The 19,219-nt window shown below is 41.4% G+C and overlaps 1 protein-coding gene across 8 annotated transcripts in view; it reads left to right on the forward strand.

The window, feature by feature from the left end:
• The window catches only part of TSPAN5 (tetraspanin 5), a 156,866-nt gene that overhangs the window by 87,532 nt on the left and 50,115 nt on the right, over positions 1-19,219 (forward strand). Inside the window, exon 1 of one of the 8 annotated variants that reach the window (XM_073237274.1) lies at positions 4,510-4,533. The exons of the other annotated variants lie outside the window; for them this stretch is intronic. The gene's annotated coding sequence lies outside the window, so the exon portion shown is untranslated. Of the gene's footprint in view, positions 1-4,509; positions 4,534-19,219 lie in introns of those variants that run through there. 8 annotated transcript variants of the gene reach the window in all.

Raw genomic sequence — 19,219 nt, forward strand, 5'->3', positions numbered from 1 at the left:
TCCTATTTTTACTCATATTTATAAATTCACCTGACTTTCTAGATAAGGGCAGGGATAAATGGAGGATAGATGAAAACTTTTCTCCCTTATTATAATATCATCCCATTAGACTGTTAATCCCAGCAACATTCATTATGAATATCTGGTTGAGTTTTGCCATTTGTATTATATTTAAAGTTATTGTTTATGGTTTCCAAATTTGAGAGATATGTAAGGGATATCCTGGCCTGTTAGAAATTTTACCATAATGGGAATGCCTTTTTGCTGTGGAGAACACAGGAGGGACATTGTTTTACTGTCTTTCCTGATGCTGCTGGAATTCCTGAAAGGCTTGTTTCCAACTGTGTGCTGCTGTATTCTATTCAGGGAAGGAAACATGAGCCAGAAGAGTGTGAGTTTGGGGAGAAGAGGCATGTGTTAGAATTCTGCTCTGTGACTTCTAGAGGCGTCACTTCTCATTGCTGATTCTGTGTCATCCTTATTAAAGTGGGGACATTTACAGGACCTGCTCCATAGGGTGCTGGGAGATTAAACGGGAGCACATAGTGAGGCCCAGCCCAGGTTGGCAGGGAGTCTTGTCCCAGCTTATGCCCTGCCGCTCAGGAAAAGGAATGTATGTTTTCAGTGTGTTGTCTAAATGATAGTCTGAAAAACCGAGCTGTCTCTAAGTTAGACTCTGGCCTGTTGGCAGTCAGATCAGCTTGCCCGCACAGGTTTCCAGTGACTCCACTCTGCTCCGAGGCTGGTGAGGGTGAACAGGGGATCATAAACACGGAAGCCTAAAGTAGAAGCTGGATAAAGCCGAAACTAAATTTCAGAATTCAGAAACTGCATTCTGAAGTGCTCAGACGATAGAAAAGAAAAGCAAAAACCCCAAAACCCTTAAAGGCACTTTGAGATATTCTGTATATGCTGATTGAGAGCCTCTCAAGGTGATCTGCTGGAGGAAATCTCCAAGTTGCATCACGTTAAATCCCTGTGGGGCCTGTGGGTGTTAGCTAGTAGTGCACAGTGTTTACCCTTACTTCTGTGCAACTTCTAAACCTTCCAATTTAATAATCTCAGCTCCCCATGTAGTCGGGTCTGACTTTGCCAGGCAGGAGATTGAGATCCAGGGGCAATGTAAAACATGGGTTTTAATTGCTAGTTTCATTAAAAATTAGTTTTTCAAACTTTTTTTTTTAACATTTTAGTTTTCTGGTTTTCCAGTAAAATTTGAAATGCATTTTATTTTTCTATAGCTTTTTTAAGATTATTCTTAGAGCATAAAAATTTAGAGAAAATTATTTTTTCATTTAGATTTATAGTGCTCTGTTCTGAGACAAACATATCTTTTATTTTTGTTAGCCTTCTTTCAAACTGCTCCATTTTAAAGCTGGTATTTGAATGATCAGTAAAATAACCCCAACACCCAAAAGGATTAATTCTAAGGAGGTTCCCACATCCTATTCAGGGATGTAACCAGCTGAAAAGGTTTCAAAAATAAAACCCCTATTTCTTCAGCCATTTCCAATGATTGATATATTGTATTGATATATAACTGCGATTAGGACTGCTGGGAAGGGAGATGGTTCCTTTCAACATTTATTCAATTAAATCTGTTATTTTGAAGTGCCATGCAAACTTCATATCTGTATACTTACTTGATTTTTTACAAATAAAATCATTCTGTTTAATGAAGGATAAATACATTTAAATAGAAAAATTTTAGTTTTTGCCATGTATCACTGTTCACACTTCTTCAGCTGTTCTTATTAAGTTATCAGAGGATCAGCCTAGAAGGGAAGTGTAGGTCCTGATTGCCTGCTCAGGAAGATTCTGTCCTTATCTGCAGTGATCCACAATTTCTGAAGAAATATCCTCAAAGAAGTATGGCTCTTCCTTCCAAATTAGTTAGTTATCATATCCTCAGAGGCTGCATAGCAATGAGAAAATATACTTTGCAGGCTTCTCTTCCTCCCAGATGAAAGCACATGTTCTAACTCCTCCAGGCTCTCCCCACCTCTCCCTCAACCTTTTAATTGTAAGCTTAGATGGAAAAGTGAAACAGTAAGATAAAAATCCATCTGCTTCAATAACTAAAAATAATACACAGTGGTGAATGCCGTGGGACTGATAGATTCACAGTGTCAGGCAAGCTGAGTCCTGGTGCCACGGGCAAGGGGGGCCTTACCGGAGAAGGCGTTTCTAGGAGCTGGCACGTCCCCTGTCTCTGGATGCTGACCACTGTGTTAGGAGCTAGGCTTCCCAAACTCGTACCATGAAGTCCAGGCCCTGGAGATATACCACTGGTCCCCTCCACACCCCTGCCCCCAAAGTTTTCTGGTCAAAAAGTTTAGAAATGATGTAAAATATCTTCTTCACTGTTTATATTTCAATTAAAGACACTAAGAAGTTCACCCAGAAAGGAAGCTATGTTATCTTGACATTACTAAGCTTGTTGAGAGATTGTGGCACAGACCTTGCACAGCACACATGTGCACTCTCGACTCTCCCCTGCAATGGTGCCGGGGGACTGGCGGGCGGTCCGCGGGTATGCTGAGAGGCTCTGGATTTAAATTGTACAGGAAGTAAGGAGATGCTGGTCAAATTTAATAGTATGAGGGGTACCACTACTCTGTAAGAGGGGAGTAGACAACAGTGTGCTCATCTTAGACTTCCTTTTTTGAATGATTTTGTTAGAATCTCTTTTGTTTTAATTTGAACTAGAACAACTGTCTGAACAATAAGGAAAACAGATTTTAAAGGTGGACAGAATTTTCATCAACACATTTCTGCCTTGTCCATGGGTGTATGGAAACTGAAACCTCAAACTCAACCATAGTTTTAAAAATAAACTTTATTTTTTAGAAGAGTTTTAGATTTACAAAAATATTGTAAAAATAGCATAGAGTTCCTTTTTACCCCTCACCAAGTTTCCCATTATTAACACCTTATGTGCTAATATGGTATAATTGTTGCAATTAATGAGTTGACATTGATACATTATTATTAACTGAAGTCCATTCTTTATTCAGATTTCCCTCGATTTTTGCCTCATGTCCTTTTCTAGTCCAGGGTCTCTGCCAAGATACCACATTCTATTTAGTCATGATTTCCTAGGCTCATCTTGTCTGTCACAGTTTCTCAGACTTTGTTTTTGATGACCTTGACAGTTTTAAGGAGAACGTTCAAATTTATTGTGGAATGCTTGTCAGTTCGACTTTGTCTGATGTTCTTCTCATGATTAGACTGGGGTTACCAGTTTGGGGGGTAAGATGATACAGGTGAAGTGGCATTTCATCATATCAAGGGTACCTACTATTATCAAGTGACTTACCACTGTTGATGTTGGGCTTGATCATGGGCGTAGAGGGTTGGCTGGGTTTCTCCACTGTGAAGTTAACCCCCAGCTCTTTGCACACTGTTTACTCTTTGGAGGGAAGTCAGTATGCACAGCCCATACTTACGGAATGTGGAATCATGCCCCTCCTCCCATTGAGGGCAGGGTATGTCTGCATTATTTGGAATTTTCAAACATATTTCTAAGTGTGCAACTTTAAAAATGACCTGGATGGTTAAACCATTACTGTTGTATTCAACAATGGTTACCTACAAACTTGTTTTGTGAACATTTTATTCTAAGAGAGAAAGATTAGTTTCCCAAATTGAAGCCACTAGGCTTGATCAGAAACTAGGTTTTGTATCACTGCCAGTGTTTGTTCTTAGCATGCCAGAAGTTCCAGATGCTGCCCTCTTTGTTCTGTGATAAAATTTAATCCTGTGTGTGCATTTTCTTCTACTTCAGATCTATTAGTGTCATTTCTGAAGACCACAGACCTGTTTGTGTTGTATATGTGCTGTCAAGTGTTTATTTACCCTGTTTAGAGTGCTATGATGATAAAACTAGTACCTTTATGTATTTTGAAGGGCATTACATCAAAGACATCCTTTCATGTCTATCTATTGGCTTTGACTTTAAGTCACTCCCCAGTGAGAGTATGTAATTAGAGATTTTCTATATGTCAACTTTCAGATTAAATAAAATTACTTTATATTTAACATTTTTGCACATAATAATATAATGTGGTTGAAGGGACTGTTTTACATCTTGGTTCTTTCAAAATATTGATAAGCTTTAACAAACTTACTGTTTAAAAATAGCCATTTCACTTTTTGTTAAGTATGAACTTGGTAAGAATTAGATATTTCTTCCCAATATAGAAGTGTGTGTATGTGTATATGTGCATGTATTTCCTTATCTTTATATAGATTTTAAAAGGTTAAAAGATCTTTAAAGATTATATGTAAAGATGAGTTATGTATATATTTGTTCTTTCAGCAAAGAATAATAATAATTGGACTTTAGGAGATATCCCTTACAGGAGTGATTCACAGATGCTCCTCTAAGCAGTTTTATTGCTAAAAATGAATAATGGCCTATTCCTATCCACAGGAGAGAAAAATGGGTTAATAGAAATAATTTTTCAGCTTCAAGTTTTTCTCCTGTCAACTTTTCCTAAAGCTTTGGCACTGGCTACCACATGCCTGTTGGTGAGTATTAATAGACATGATAGGTGAATAAGTAGTAAATGACTATTAGCAGAAAAACTCACACAGCCAGTTAGTTCAGTAATGGTTGCTATGTTATTTTGTTGAGAACACGTGAGTTTAGGCTGTGGCTTACATGGCATTCATATATGGACTTTATGGCCATAAAAATTCCTGGTTCATATTTCAGCATCTTATGTTTTTACTCAGGGTACAGTATGGCTTCCAGGGGCTCTGTCATCTTAGCAAGTCTGAAACCCACTGCACTGAGGGGTAAGAGGCAGTTCAGTGCCTCTGGATGCTTCCTGAAACAGGAAGTCATGGGCCATCCTTAAGTTGTGTAATAATTGCCTGTATATCCTTTGGCAGGAAGGAGAGAATTGGCTTTCCCGCCCACAAATTTGGCATAAAATTTCTCTGCATCTCATGCCAAGTCTGTGTATAAGGATTATGAAGTCCCCAGTGGGTTGGTTTGTAGTTGGAGATACCAGCCCAGTGCTGAAGAGCCATTCCTGCCAAAGAGCAGGGTGAGTGCCGATGCCTGGAGCGATTTTCCAGTCTTTTTACAGGAAGAAAAATAATGATTATGAAGACTGCTTTTTCCCCTAATATCCTAACTGTGTGGTAGATCTTTTTTACATAAAAAGGAAGCTTAGATTCCTGAGAAGCTGTGACTTCATTGTCTTGTCATTGGCATTTTGATGCTGCTGATGGTGGTGGTGAATAAGGCAGGGTATGTGAAAGCAGTCTGAAAATATAGTTTTTATTCTATCTCAATTCAAGCCATTTTTCCCATTATATTACTGAAGTATAGCTGATACCCAATATTAGTTTCAAGTATACGACACAGTGGTTTGCTATTTACCCACATTATTAAATCCTCACCCCCACAGTGCAGTTACTATCTGTCAGCATAGAAACAGGTTACAGAACCATTGGCTTTGTTCTCCATGCTGCACTTCCATTCCCATGACCAACTTATACTATGCTTGAGATCAATCCAATTAACTACTTTTTTTTTTTACACCTACCTTTTAGCGTAATAGTGGGAAAAATTTTTTGATGTGAGGTGTCATTTATTCATGCAGCCAGTTTGTTTATGAACACTTAGTATGTGTAAGGGGCTGTGCTGGAGAAACAGAAGTAGATACGATGTGCAGCTGACCCTTGAACAACATGGGTGTTGGGGTGTCCATCCTTGTGCCGTCAAAAATCTGCGTATAACTTTGGTTCCTCAAGAACTTAATTACTAGTAGCCTTCCATTGACTAGAAGCCTTATAGATCATATAAACATGCAGTTAACATATTTTGTGATATATCCTCACCCCCAGTAGTGCAGTTACTATCTGTCAACATAGAAAGATGTTACAGAATCACTGTTACAGAATATTCTCCATGCTCTGCTACCATCCCTGTGACCAACTTATATTACGATGAAGAATTTTACTACAAATAAGATTTAAAGAAATAATTTGAGGATGTGGTAAGTGAGGCAAAAGAGGAAATAATCAGGTGATGTAGAAAAGACTAGCAAGGGTAGGCAGAAAAGACTTCTCTGAGGAGGTGTCGCCTGAAGTGAGTCCCTGAGTGGTGACAATAAGCCATCCTTATATGCAGGAGAAGTAAGAGATTCAATTAGCATGATGGCTAGGTGGGAAATTGCTGGCATAGTCAAGGAGTAGAATGACCCATAAGACTAGAAAGAATGGTGTGGGTGCTGTTGGAGAGGTGTTAAGAAGGAGAATGTGGAGACCCTCATGGTCATGGAGTATGATGTACCTACAGAAAAGTGCCCACATGGATGGATTTTCACAAATTGAACATACCTGTGTAACCAGCATCCAGGAAAAACAATCTCCAGTACCATTGGGAAGCATTGTTTTTAGCTCTTGGAAGCTATTCACTCATCAGCATTGTCAATCCCTTGTGTGTATGGTGCAGTCAGATTCCAGGAGAAACTTCTGGTTTTCTCAGGCTGCTTCCTTTAGCACCATCCAGTGCCTAATGCTTCTCGCAGCACATTGTATTTTTCTGTAGGATTTCACAACAATGCCACATCTTTTCCCCAAACCCTCACCATGAACACAGACGTGGAATTATTTGGTAAATAGGACACATTTGTTTTCTGAAAGTGTTTTTCTTTAGAAAGCAAGAATTATCCTTTCAGAGGATTCTTTCTCATAATATTTGTGGCTCTATTAGATCCAAGCTGAAACTTTTGTTTTTTATCCAGAAATTATGAATGTTAACAGAGTTTGACTGTGGTAATGGAATATTTTAGTGTTTGTTGCCTCATTATATTTAGATTCTTACATAAAATGCCTGCAGGGGCATTTAACCAAATTTAAGCTAGAAATAAAGATCATATTGATATTTCAAATAGCTTTGTGTTCAAGATGAGATTTTAAAATTATTATTCCACAGTGCATTTTAACGATTATTGTGTACAATGGCATTTATGGATGTACAGGAACTGAATGCCTGTAATTAGTATATTAGATTATGGATTTGTAATGTGAAATGAGAACTTTTTAATGAGCTCTCTCCATAATATTTCATGCTGTGAACATACAAATATGAGAGACTGAACTTCACTAAATCATAGGGCTTTTGAAATCAGTAGGCTCATGTTTCAAATCAAGATGTGGTTCAAATTTTTAAAAACACAGCTAAAAAGTGAATAGGCAATTATGTAACCAGATATTTTATATCCTTTTGGGGAGTTGAGACAAGATGTTTCTTTTCATAATGCAAGGAAAATTTTACTTTTGAGGGGATCAAGTATAAAATGGAACTGAAGTTACACTTTGAGAAAAACTTAATTTCAAGACCTTGTTAGCATTTAACACATTACCAAAAATACTTTTGACATTTTCTTTGGGAGATTTTTAGAGAAGAACTAGCTGAAATCTAATTGGTTTGCTGTGGTTTTGCCAAACTGGTACTTAGTCATTTTGACCCTCTGATCTGGTGATCCCAAGAAACTTTCTGGAAACATACCTGAAAATATATAAATGCCTATTTCACCAGTTCAAGGTTCTTTCAGTAAAAGCATATAAATAATTTTTTTTATGACGTGAATGCATTCTTAGTAACATTTTGGAGAAGCATATTATTTTCAATCCATATCATTATCTTTTATTTTTAAAAGCTCAACTTTTTCCTTTATCAACATTACATGACCTGAATGGACAGTTTGGGAAAGATGCATGATTCTTTTTGTCCTAATTTTCTGTAACATCGCCACCTAGGGATAATTTTTGAACTGTCACTTCTTTTAAGATGCATTTTAGGCTTGGACTTGAACTTTTTTCCTTTTTTCGTTTTGGAGATTTAGGTTGGTCCTAAAATGCTATCATATTGTTTCAGCTTTTACTTAATTTACTCTAATACTTTTAGACAACAAATCAAGTTATTTTAAATTAGTGGTGTTCTCTAGCCATGTTTTGCTTACTGTTCCTTTTTAAGATGTTAGCTCACAAAAAAAGTTTTTAATATAAATGCATATTGTTGAAAATATATGCCTTTAATTAAAGACCATCTACTGGGACTACTACTTCAGCAAATGAGTTTCTCTTTCCAAATACTTAAGTAGAAGTCCTAGTATTGGGTCTCATTGGTTTGACTTTCAGCATTTGCTATTCCTTGTCATAATGCCAAGGCCAGTGGAGTGCTTAGACTACCAGGGTTGGGCCACAACCCTCCCATCTCACCTAGAACACCAGCATGTTGGCCCAGCAAAGATCAAACTGATGGAACCAACGAAGGAGAACAGGCTCTAAGCAGGCAGAAAAGCCCCTGGAAGACCACTATGAAGATAGTGAAGAATAAAGCTTCATTCCCATAAAACCTTTAGCTGGTGCATGTGACTTTGCATATTACTGTGTATGGACTTCCTTTTTCCACCTTTGCTTTAACATATTAGTTTTGTTAAGATAAGGGACTGAGCCTTCCACTTTTTTATATACACTGCGTAAGTGTGGTTTGAAATTACTGACCCTAAATACTTGGCTGATGGGCCTTTTCTGCAGCACAGTGGGCTTAAGCAGGAAATGTTGGCATTATGCTTTTGTTTTTGGTATGTGTTTAAGAGAAAACCCTACATAAGTGGGCAGATTTTTTTTTCCTGCAAGTATGTGGGAAGATTTTCTTTTTCTTTTTTTGCTACAAATATGTTTCATACTATAAAAGGTGATATATATTAGGACTGAGAATATTAACCTGAGGTTCATATGCTTTCTAAGAGACCTAGAGGGCTTTCTACATGTTTGTAAACCTCTTTAAATCCTAGCAAAATTGTGTGTGCATATGTGTACACACATCGGTACACCTGTGTGCATTTTCTTGCAAGGATCCACAGCTTTCATTAGATGGTCAAAGGGGGATCCTTAGCACACACAAGGTTTAGAACCACTGATGAAAAATATTTTATACTGACTTTCTGAGATTAAACAGCTTCTCCCCCACACATCAAGTTCAGAGTGATGTACTTTTGGAGAGAGAAATACAAAGGAATTTAAGTGTTATCCTGAGTTGTGAACTTATGTTAACAAATTCAGTGTGTACAAGGTTCAAACAGAGCATGTTGTGGATGAGCTTATAATAAAGTGGGCTTCCTCAGCACTGCCAGGGAGTTGGTTAGTGGCAGAAATGTGTGGCCAGCTGTTTTTGGCTCAGTGCTTCAGAGCGGGCACAGGCCCACCGTCTGCCACTTGGAAGTAAAGGGAAAGTGATAAAATGTTACTTTGCCCTTGAGCAATTTACGACAACAGTTTAAATGAAAGTTTAAGAATTATCCTTTCCCCTGGGTGAGGCATGGGGGGCCAGGAAGCCTCAGAGATGAGAGTTCAGTTTGGTGTCAGGCATAAAGCCCTGTGGCATCTCTGTGCCACTTTACACTGGGACCTAAAGAGAGGGAGGCTGAGCTGGTGTTTCTTTTAATCCCATCTGGACTGCTGTTATGCTTGTCTGTTTTGATTTTTCCTGCCAAATGCAGGTTGTCCCTGTGAGTTTAACCTTCAGTCCAGTGCCGGGGTGCCTGCCACCCACAGCTTTGCCTCTCTTCTCTCTGTCCTGTGAACCTCCAGGTCTATGCACAGCACAGCCTGTTTTAGTATCACTGGCACCACTCTATCCAGTTTGAATTACTATGTAAACATCAGCTATTGCAGTTTTGTGGCAGGATTCATAGTCTCTGATATTTAGTTAAGGAAGAGGCGTTCTCCTCCTCGGGAGTCAAATGGATTAGATTGAAGCTTCTCCTTGTGAGAATGTGGCAGTGTGGCCCAGCTGGAATTTCCCTCAGCTCTCGAGGCCATTTGGTTTAAACATCCCCCTCTCTCCCCGCCACTGACCTGTCAGTCCTGGGCTGAGTCTTTTACATTAGTGGTCTTAAAACTTTTTTGACAGTGATCTACATACAGTAAGATACATTTTACATTATGACCCAGTATGTACATATGTAAGTGTGTGTTTAGATATAACTAAGAAGGTTTCATAAAGCAGTATTTACCCATATAACTTATGTTGTATTCTGTACTGTGTTTTCTGTTCGTGGAGGGAAATACTGCTGGTCTGCACTCTTTACATCAGTTTCATGACCCATTAATGGTTTGCAGCCTGCAGTTAGAAGATCACCTCTCTAAGGGATACTCTGTGGTATATTATCTTCTGTATCGCTGTGGGGAGTGGTGCTCAGGACCCCACACAGCTGAGAGCCTCTTTGTGTGGCACGGCACAAGTGAATCGTGTGTGTCAGTAGCTGTGTGTTGGGATCTTCTGGAGGCAGCAGAGTATGGCAGTTAAGAGTAAATTGTCTAGTTTGAGTGTTCCATTCATTCTTGCTTCTGTGACACCACCATTTGTCTCTGGTGCTGGGCAAGGTTCTTAATGTCTCTGAGTTAGTTTCTCCATATTTAAGATAGAGATAATAAAATACTTACCTTAAAACATTGTGAGGGTTTATTTATGTAAAGCATTTAGTTATCAGCACATAGTCACATTTAACAAATGTTTGCTATTAATGTTGTTTATATTGTATCTTAATATTTTCCTGTATCCCGAGCTGGATTACATTTTCCTCCTACCCTTTGGAATAACTTACATTGAGCCCATTAACAGAATGTGGTTTATGTGTAGGGATAAACTCTATGTCCCAAAGCATGAGTTATAAGCAGTGTGGTTAAATGGAAACAATATATTGCAGCCCATTATACCTTAAATTAGTTAGGAGTAATTCTCAATTGTAGTTGACAGGAACCCCAATAAAACTTGCTTAAGCAAATCAGGAAATTATTGATTCACATAACAAAAAAGTCTAGGGATACTGCTTTAGGTGTTGACCATGTCCAGCTGCTCTGATGATGTCAGAAATGTCTTTCTCTTCATTTCTTGCTCTGCCTTTCCCTGTTGGCTTCCTTTTCAGGCAAGCTTGCCCCAAGAAGTAGCAGAAACAGCCACCAGCTGCTCCAGTTTTAAATTCTACTAGCAGGAAGAGAAAGCCTCTTTTTTGGTGGTTTGAACTTAGTCCTGTCTCTGAGGATCACTGACTCTTATGGACCTCCCTCCTGACCCTCTGCTACCTCAGTCACTGAGCCAAGGGAGACAGTAGTGCCTGCCCACCCTGAATCTGTGCCTGCCCTGGGTCTGTGCCTGCCCTGGGTCTGTGCCTCCCTCGGGTGTGTGCCTACCCTGGTCTGTGCCTACCCTGGGTCTGTACCTCCCTCGGGTCTGTGCCTCCCTCAGGTCTGTGCCTACCCTGGTCTGTACCTGCCCTGGGTGTGTGCCTCCCTTGGGTCTGTGCCTGCCCTGGGTCTGTACCTCCCTCGGGTCTGTGCCTCCCTCAGGTCTGTGCCTACCCTGGTCTGTACCTGCCCTGGGTGTGTGCCTCCCTTGGGTCTGTGCCTGCCCTGGGTCTGTACCTCCCTCGGGTCTGTGCCTCCCTCAGGTCTGTGCCTACCCTGGTCTGTGTCTGCCTGGTCTGTACCTGCCCTGGGTCTGTACCTCCCTCGGTCTGTGCCTCCCTCGGGTCTATGCCTACCCTGGTCTGTACCTGCCCTGGGTCTGTACCTCCCTCGGTCTGTGCCTCCCTCGGGTCTATGCCTACCCTGGTCTGTACCTGCCCTGGGTCTGTACCTGCCCTGGGTCTGTACCTCCCTCGGGTCTGTACTTCCCTCAGGTCTGTGCCTACCCTGGTCTTTGCCTACCCTGGTCTGTACCTGCCCTGGGTCTGTGCCTGCCCTGGGTCTGTGCCTCCCTCGGGTCTGTGCCTACCCTGGTCTGTACCTGCCCTGGGTCTGTACCTCCCTTGGGTCTGTACCTGCCCTGGGTCTGTACCTCCCTTAGGTCTGTACCTGCCTCGGGTCTGTACCTGCCCTGGGTCTGTACATGTCCTGGGTCTGTGCCTCCCTCGGGTCTGTGCCTACCCTGGTCTGTGCCTACCCTGGTCTGTACCTGCCCTGGGTCTGTACCTCCTTGGGTCTGTACCTGCCCTGGGTCTGTGCCTCCCTCGGGTCTGTGCCTACCCTGAGTCTGTGCCTACCCGGGGTCTGTACCTGCCCTGGGTCTGTGCCTACCCTGGGTCTTTGCCTGCCCTGGGTCTGTGCCTACCCTGAGTCTGTGCCTGCCCTGGGTCTGTGCCTGCCCTGGTCTGTGCCTACCCTGGCCGCTCAGCCCCACTCAAACCACATGGGAAGAACGGGCGGTGGGGTAGGGGCGTGCTGCTGCATAGGGGAATCAGTAGACGTCCACTACACACCTCCCCATTCCCTTCTGGGAACACGGGCCTTGCTACCTAAGACACTGTTTGAATAATCCAACTGAGAGCAGTGTTAACACTTAGGTACTTTTTATTCCAAACTACATTTCATTTCCACTCTTATAGCATTTCTACCCTTATAGTTCAAAGATGTGCCATCCCTTCTTTTCTGATCACTGTTTTTTTTTTAAAGTTCTTTTCAGCCACTCCATCTCATTGTTGCCACCTAAAAGTCATGATTTCCTTTCCTTTTATTTTACACCTCCCTCTTTGATCTGCTCTCCTAACTTTCAGCACCTGCTGCCCTTATTAGGAACAACAGAATACGGAGATGTGGCACCCCCCTCCTCAGTGGGCCGGGCTGCGGGTCAGACCACGCTGCACTGCGCCCTTGCACCCTTCAGCCGGAAATGATGGCCACTGATTTACTAGATACCGTGAGGTTCTGCCACGGAGTTGTTGGGCAGCCCATCACTTCCTCTGTCCTTATGCTTGCCCATGAATGAACACCCTCAGGCACCCACAGATGGGGTGCGAGGTAATGGAGCTTTGGTTTCAGTAGGGGCTCCAGATCATGAGTTGTGTCTGCTAGGTTGTTAAGGAGAATTGTGGATCTGGACAAGAGCTTTTCACCTGCCATGTGAAGGTATGTCTAGCCCACTAATTTAATTAGAGACAAGGTAAGCACTCCTTTATTTTTTATTGTGTTAAGATACACATAAAATTTACCATTTTAACCATTTTTAAGTGTACAGTTCAGTGGAATTAGGTATATTTACATTGTTGTGCAGTCATCACCTCCACCCTTTCCCATAAATTTTTTTCATCTGTGAGACTGTAATACCATACCTATAAAACAATGACTCTGTATTCTCCCCTCCCCCAGTCCCTGGCAATTATCATTATACTTTTCTGTCTTTATGGTTTTGACTGTTTTAACTACCTCATACAGTATTTGCCTTTTTGTGACTGAGTTACTTCACTTAGCATAATGCCTTCAAGGTTCATTCATGTTGTAGCATATTGCAGAATTTCCCTTCTTTATAAGGCTGCATAATATTCCACTCTGTACATATTGTGCTTATCCATTTCATCCACTGATGGGCACTTCCACTGTTTCCATGTTTTAGCTATTGTGCTAATGCTGCAGTAAACATGAGTGTATAGATATCTCTTTGAGACCCTGTTTTCAATTATTTTGTGTATATACCCAGCAGTAGAATTGCTGGGTCGTCTGGTAGTTCCATTTTTTATTTTTTTAAGGAACCTCCAAACTGTTTTCTGCAGTCCCTGTACTGTTTTACATTCTCACCAACAGTGTACAAGGATTCTAATTTCTCTACCTCCTGGCCAACACTTGTTTTCTGTTTTGTTTTTCTTTGATAATAGTCATCTTAATGGGTGTGACGTGGTACCTCATTGTGGTTTTGATTTTCATTTCTCTAATGATTAGTGATGTTGAGTATCTTTTCATGTGCTTATTGGCCATCGTATGTCTTCTTTGGAGAACTATGTATTCAACTCCTTTGTCCATTTTTTGCACTTCTATGTTTTTAAGCCCAATATTGTGCTCTAATATTTATAACCTTATAGGATGGACAACCCAAATGTTGTAAAGCCCATGTATAGACAAAGGTATGGATTCAGTTATTCTAAAGTATATATTATTTGGGGGGCAAAATTAGAGATTCCCTAATGACATTTAAAAACTCTTCTTAAAGTTTCAAAATGTTTTTATGTAAATGTATATATATGCATGTTATATACATATATTAAATACCAGGCAAGGAGCAGATGTGATTTACATATATTATCTAATGGGTGGCCACTCCATCAAGTACATCTTGAGTGAAGCACATGCATGCATAGAGTTGATGCCCTGCTGTCAAACTAAATGGGGACTCTTAACTGGTTAACCTGAAGAGTCAGTTAAAATGATGAGGATACATAAGAAATGACATATACTTTAAGCACTTTATTTTAAATGAAACAAGGTTTTTTTGTAACACAGTGATTGGCATTTTGTCTTTTCCCAGCTAGTACTGTGCACATGGAGACTCTTGATACTTTTCTCCAGTGGTCTGTTGCTCTAAAGTTTTAGCTACCAAAAATGTTTTGATGCCAGCCCAGTGCTTTTTCCTTGAGCAAGGATCCTCTGACTAAAATATCTTTCCTATCTAAACTTCAGCCATAATTCATCGGCTGCAGCATCCATGTACATTTCTTTAAGGTGGACCTAGAATTTAGCAGTACTTGCACAGTAATCTACACTCAGGATCCTCCCAGAATGTTTTTAGTCTTTTACAATAGTCTCTCCCACACTAATTCAACAGCAGCCCTTTTTCGTGGTTTGCCTTTACTGGGCTTTTACAAGGCATTTGACTTAGTTTTTACAGAAACAACTCTTTGACATTCATATTTAATTGCTTTTACATGGTACTTAGATATTATAAATGCAGAGGAAATGCACTTGGTACAAAAGGGTTTTAGAAGAAACACGGCTTACCCACTGTAAGCACACAGGTCTGTTGTTGGGGACAAATGGGAGCAGGTGCTTGCACTATGACCACTAGTAGCTGACATTTATGTGGGACTTGCTGTGTGTTCCAAGCTCTTTACATAAATTGACTCATTTAATCATCACAGCACCCCACCATGTAAGGTACTGTTAGTTCTTTTTCACAGAAACTGATGCACAGGGAGGTTAGGAGATTTGCCTAAGATTAGCTTCTTAGTTGCCAGCATTCGACCTCCCTTGGCTTAAGTCAGTGTTTTAAAGCAAAGGGAATGAGAACATTTTACCTGGAGATAAATTAAGAGCCGGGGACACAAGAGAGAGCAAACAGGAATGAAACTGGAGGTATCTGCCCCTTAAACAAAACCCCACCATGACACATAAAGACTTCTGAAACATTTTTCACAGTGCCCTAAAATTAGAATCTAGGCTTTTAGAAGTAGAAGTGACCTCCATAACCACTTATCCCATCCCCCAATATCCTAACAGGATAACCAAGGCCCTAGGGGTGAGACGATTTGCTTTACAAGCACCCAACTAGTTACAGTGGCATGTTCTTCATGAGATACAGTTTCCTGGTTTACTCCATCTTTTCTTCCAGAAAAAAGTGATGCATACCAGTATATAATCTTCCTGAGAGTAGCAGGAAAGGAGAGTCTCAGAGTTTGACAAGAGAGAAGGAAGGTTGGTAGACTTGAACACCTTAGTGTTATTGGTCCATATACATCTATCTCAAGTGTAAAGCTTGTATCAGAGAATCTTAGGGATGGAAAGGGTATAATGATGTGGTTTTTATCCATCCTGTCTAGAGATAGAAGGAATGAGGTCAGATGAGAGCCTACAAGGTCAATGGTGATATCACTGTTTTATAGGTAAGGAAGCTGAGCTACAGAGAGGTAAAGGGATTTATGCAAAGTCACACAGCCAGGAAGAAGTGGAACCTGGATGTGAACTTAGTCTTGTTGAAGGCAGAGCCATTGGCTTTGTGCCACCTCATGATGCCATCCACGAGGCAGGATAATTTATCCTGTATGGTTGTTTAACAACAGGTTTTTGTTGGCAAGAACTTCTAAAGCTAATCCTAAATATTTCTTTAAATCTATGTCCTTCTGTGTCAACAACAGAAGCAACTGATCATAGTATTTTGGGTAATAATCCTTATAATAATCCTGAGTGAAAGTGCATCTTCAGTGGATATTTTTGAGCCTCCTTGAAGCCAGGTGGGAAGGCAGTTTGGGAGTGTGTGGGTGTCAGTAGAATCTTCGGATGGAAGGAATCTACTTGGACTCGCCATTACTCATGCTCACACCTTCTGTGTAGCATCTCTGTCAGGCCTCTGCTGGGTGGTTTCCAGCCCAGAAATGAAGAGACATAAGACCAAGGGAACAGCCCATTCCATCTTCAGCCAAGAAGTCACACTCAGTCTTTTACAGAATGAAACTTTTTAAAACCTTGCTTTAGATTTTTCTTCTGTTGAAAGCAATTCATGTCTATAATAGAAACCCTGCTACTGGAAGAAAGCTCTGGGAAGAATATGAAAACCTATGTGAATTAGTTATCTATTTATTAGATATCTAGTTATCTAGTTATTAGTTGCTGTGTAACAAATTACCCTCAAATTCAGCACTTTAAAGCGAACAAACTGGCCATCTCCTATGACTTGAGAGCTGGGTCGGCAGTAGCTCAGCTGGGTGGTCCTCATGAAGTCGCAGTGAGCCGTGAACTGAGGCGGTGGCAGTCTGCAGGTCGGGCTGGAGCTGGTCGGCCTGCTTTTAGACTCAACGTGGGTGTGGGCAGGAGGCTGCAGTTCTTGCTATGTGCGCCGTTCCAGGGGCTGCTCACAGCCTGGCTTGCTTGAGGCCACGTCGTCCTGAGAGAACTTGCACTAGAGAGCCACCAAGATAGGAGCCGGGACCTTTTATCAGCTAATCTTAGACAGGACATTCTGTCACTTCTGTTGAATTCTGGTAGTCATGCAGCCAATCCAGCAGATGGTGCAAGGCTGTGAATTCCATGAGGGTGGGGATCATTGGAGGCCAGCCTGAAGGCTGCCTACCACCACAGTTTGTAAATTAAAATATGTTAGAATAAATTACCTAAGCTTTTAGCCATAGTACCCCCCTCCTGTCCCAACCACTTGACAAGAGAGTTACAAAATGTGAAAGGAAAAAAAAAACCTAAAAGGAACACAGTGCTGAGGGATGAGTGCGTGATGAACTGTTCATTGCCCTGCCGTCTCAGAGGAGCCCCTGGTGTAGCCACATCTGCCATGTTGAAATGCATGTGGTTTGGGGAAGAGCAGAGCAAGGGCAATGAAGTAGCTTGGTCTGGAGGCCGTTTGTGTTTTGGAGAGCCTGAGGTCTCTGCCTCTGAGATGGGGTGAGGAGTTCAGGATTCAGTTCAGGCTGCAGTGTGGGAGGGGCTCCTGGCTCTTGAATGCAGTATAAGAAGCTGAGATTTGAAGGGAGATTCCCATAGCTACAAATAATTATTTAACAATGAAGCTGTACTTCTGTCGTACATGTATTATAAGTGACTTTAAAGTGTTTTTTTGTGGGGGGAAAGAATCTTGTTTATGCTGCTGGGATCCAGTAGGAAATTATGACATCTGGATAAGCAGTCATACTCTATAGCCCAACTATAAAGTCATATAAATAATATAAGAAACTTATGGGTACAGAGTAGGTAATACAATATGTTTATAGACAGTGATGTTTGTATATCACACATGCAGAGCTTAAAAAAAAAAACCTCCATGTACCTGTATAGTATTTAGGTGAATAATGGTAATGCAAAAGCAAACTGTAATATCAAATTTGAATGAATTCATTTATAGTACCTACAAAGGAAATTCATCAGTAAAAATTGCCACAAAACAAACAGCAAAATGGAATAAATTTGAATAAATTCCTGCACAGGCAGTCACAGGACATGTTGATAAATATCTCAGCATAAACTTGATATAAAGTGTAATATAAAATATTAATTTTGAAGGAATTCCTATGCCATGCATTCAATAAAAAATAGTATTTCACTGAGTGGTAGTATGTGCATATCAAGCAACAGAGAAAAACTGAATCAGTTTCCCAAAGGGCCTTGAACTTGATGTTTATGACCGTGAGTCTGCTGGCTTGAGCAGCAGGTTGCAGTAGTTGTACAGATACGAATCTTAGATGCCGAGGAATAGCCCAGCCCCGGCCTCTGGGCAGCTGAGTGGTCCCAGCCCCTTTCTCACCATACTGGGGACCCTCTGGCAGACTAAGGAGCTGATGCAGGCAATGGGTATGCCCCCCTGGCCCTGCCTCCCTCTGCCAGGGGAGACTACGGTTTTCTCCATGTCAGGCCAGGCCTGGCAGTGGCCAACAGTAGATGGCAGGCAGGGTGGCCTGAAGTACCCATGCCTGCTCCTTGGCTGGACTGTGAGAAGTGAAGTGTCCAGTCATGAAAATGGAGCATTATCAGAACCCATGATTGACTCCAGAGCCCTTTCCGCGTGCTCCCTTCCAGGTATCGAGGAGGAGGGAGGCGGAAGGGACATTGCCAGCCAGCTTCTCCCAGCTGTGATGCAGAGGGGGTTGAGACTGGAGTCGGATGCTCCAGGCCAGGCCACTGATGTCTTTTAAGCTCACTTTCTATGCTTGCAAAGTGCAGGTGGTATAGTGTTTTCTTCAGAGGGTTGCTGGGAGGCTTCATGAGATAAGGCCTAACTGTACTGGTCCTTTTTAAGGACTCCAGTAAATGTTAGCTCTTGGCTTTGTTTGTGATGGGTGTATCATTTCTAAACTCACTGCCTGCATCTATCAGTTTTTTACTCTTTAGAAGTAGTTGTAGTCATTTTTGAATCCTAAATTAGACACCATCAGTTTGAAGGAAAAGTCTCTGATGTCTTTGGTCTTTGAAGATTCCTCTCTTATTTGAATGCACAATGACCAAATAGAGCTGTCTAGTAAGTAGGCAGTTAAAAGTATTAGTATTTCCCAGCTCATGTGCTCAGCCACATAGTGAGTGAAGGCCTGGATCCACGCACAGTGCGTGTGTGGTGTGTGTGCTCTGGGCATGGGCATAAGCCGTGTGGCAGTTATAGTGGTCAAGAGTCATCTGTAGTTTAGAGCTTGGCATCTGGACTAAGGCTTCCTAGTTTTGGGTCCTGGCTCTACCACCCTCAATCCATGTGACCTTGTGTGAGTACCTTAACTATCTCCTCATCTCTAGATGTGCATAAAGTACATTTCTTCCCTGGTAATTGTGAAGACTGAATGAGATCCATGAGAAGCGATTTGCAGTGTGGTCATAGTGCTCTGGGACCAGTCCCATACTCCCATTCCCAGCTGGATGGTGGGAGTGGGTGGGTCCAGCCCTCATACTTGCATCTTGCAATATAGTTCCTTGGTAGTTAGCATAGCTGGTAAAAACACCA

Source organism: Manis javanica, chromosome 5 (genome assembly GCF_040802235.1).
Source record: "Manis javanica isolate MJ-LG chromosome 5, MJ_LKY, whole genome shotgun sequence".
Taxonomy (NCBI): Eukaryota; Metazoa; Chordata; class Mammalia; order Pholidota; family Manidae; genus Manis; species Manis javanica.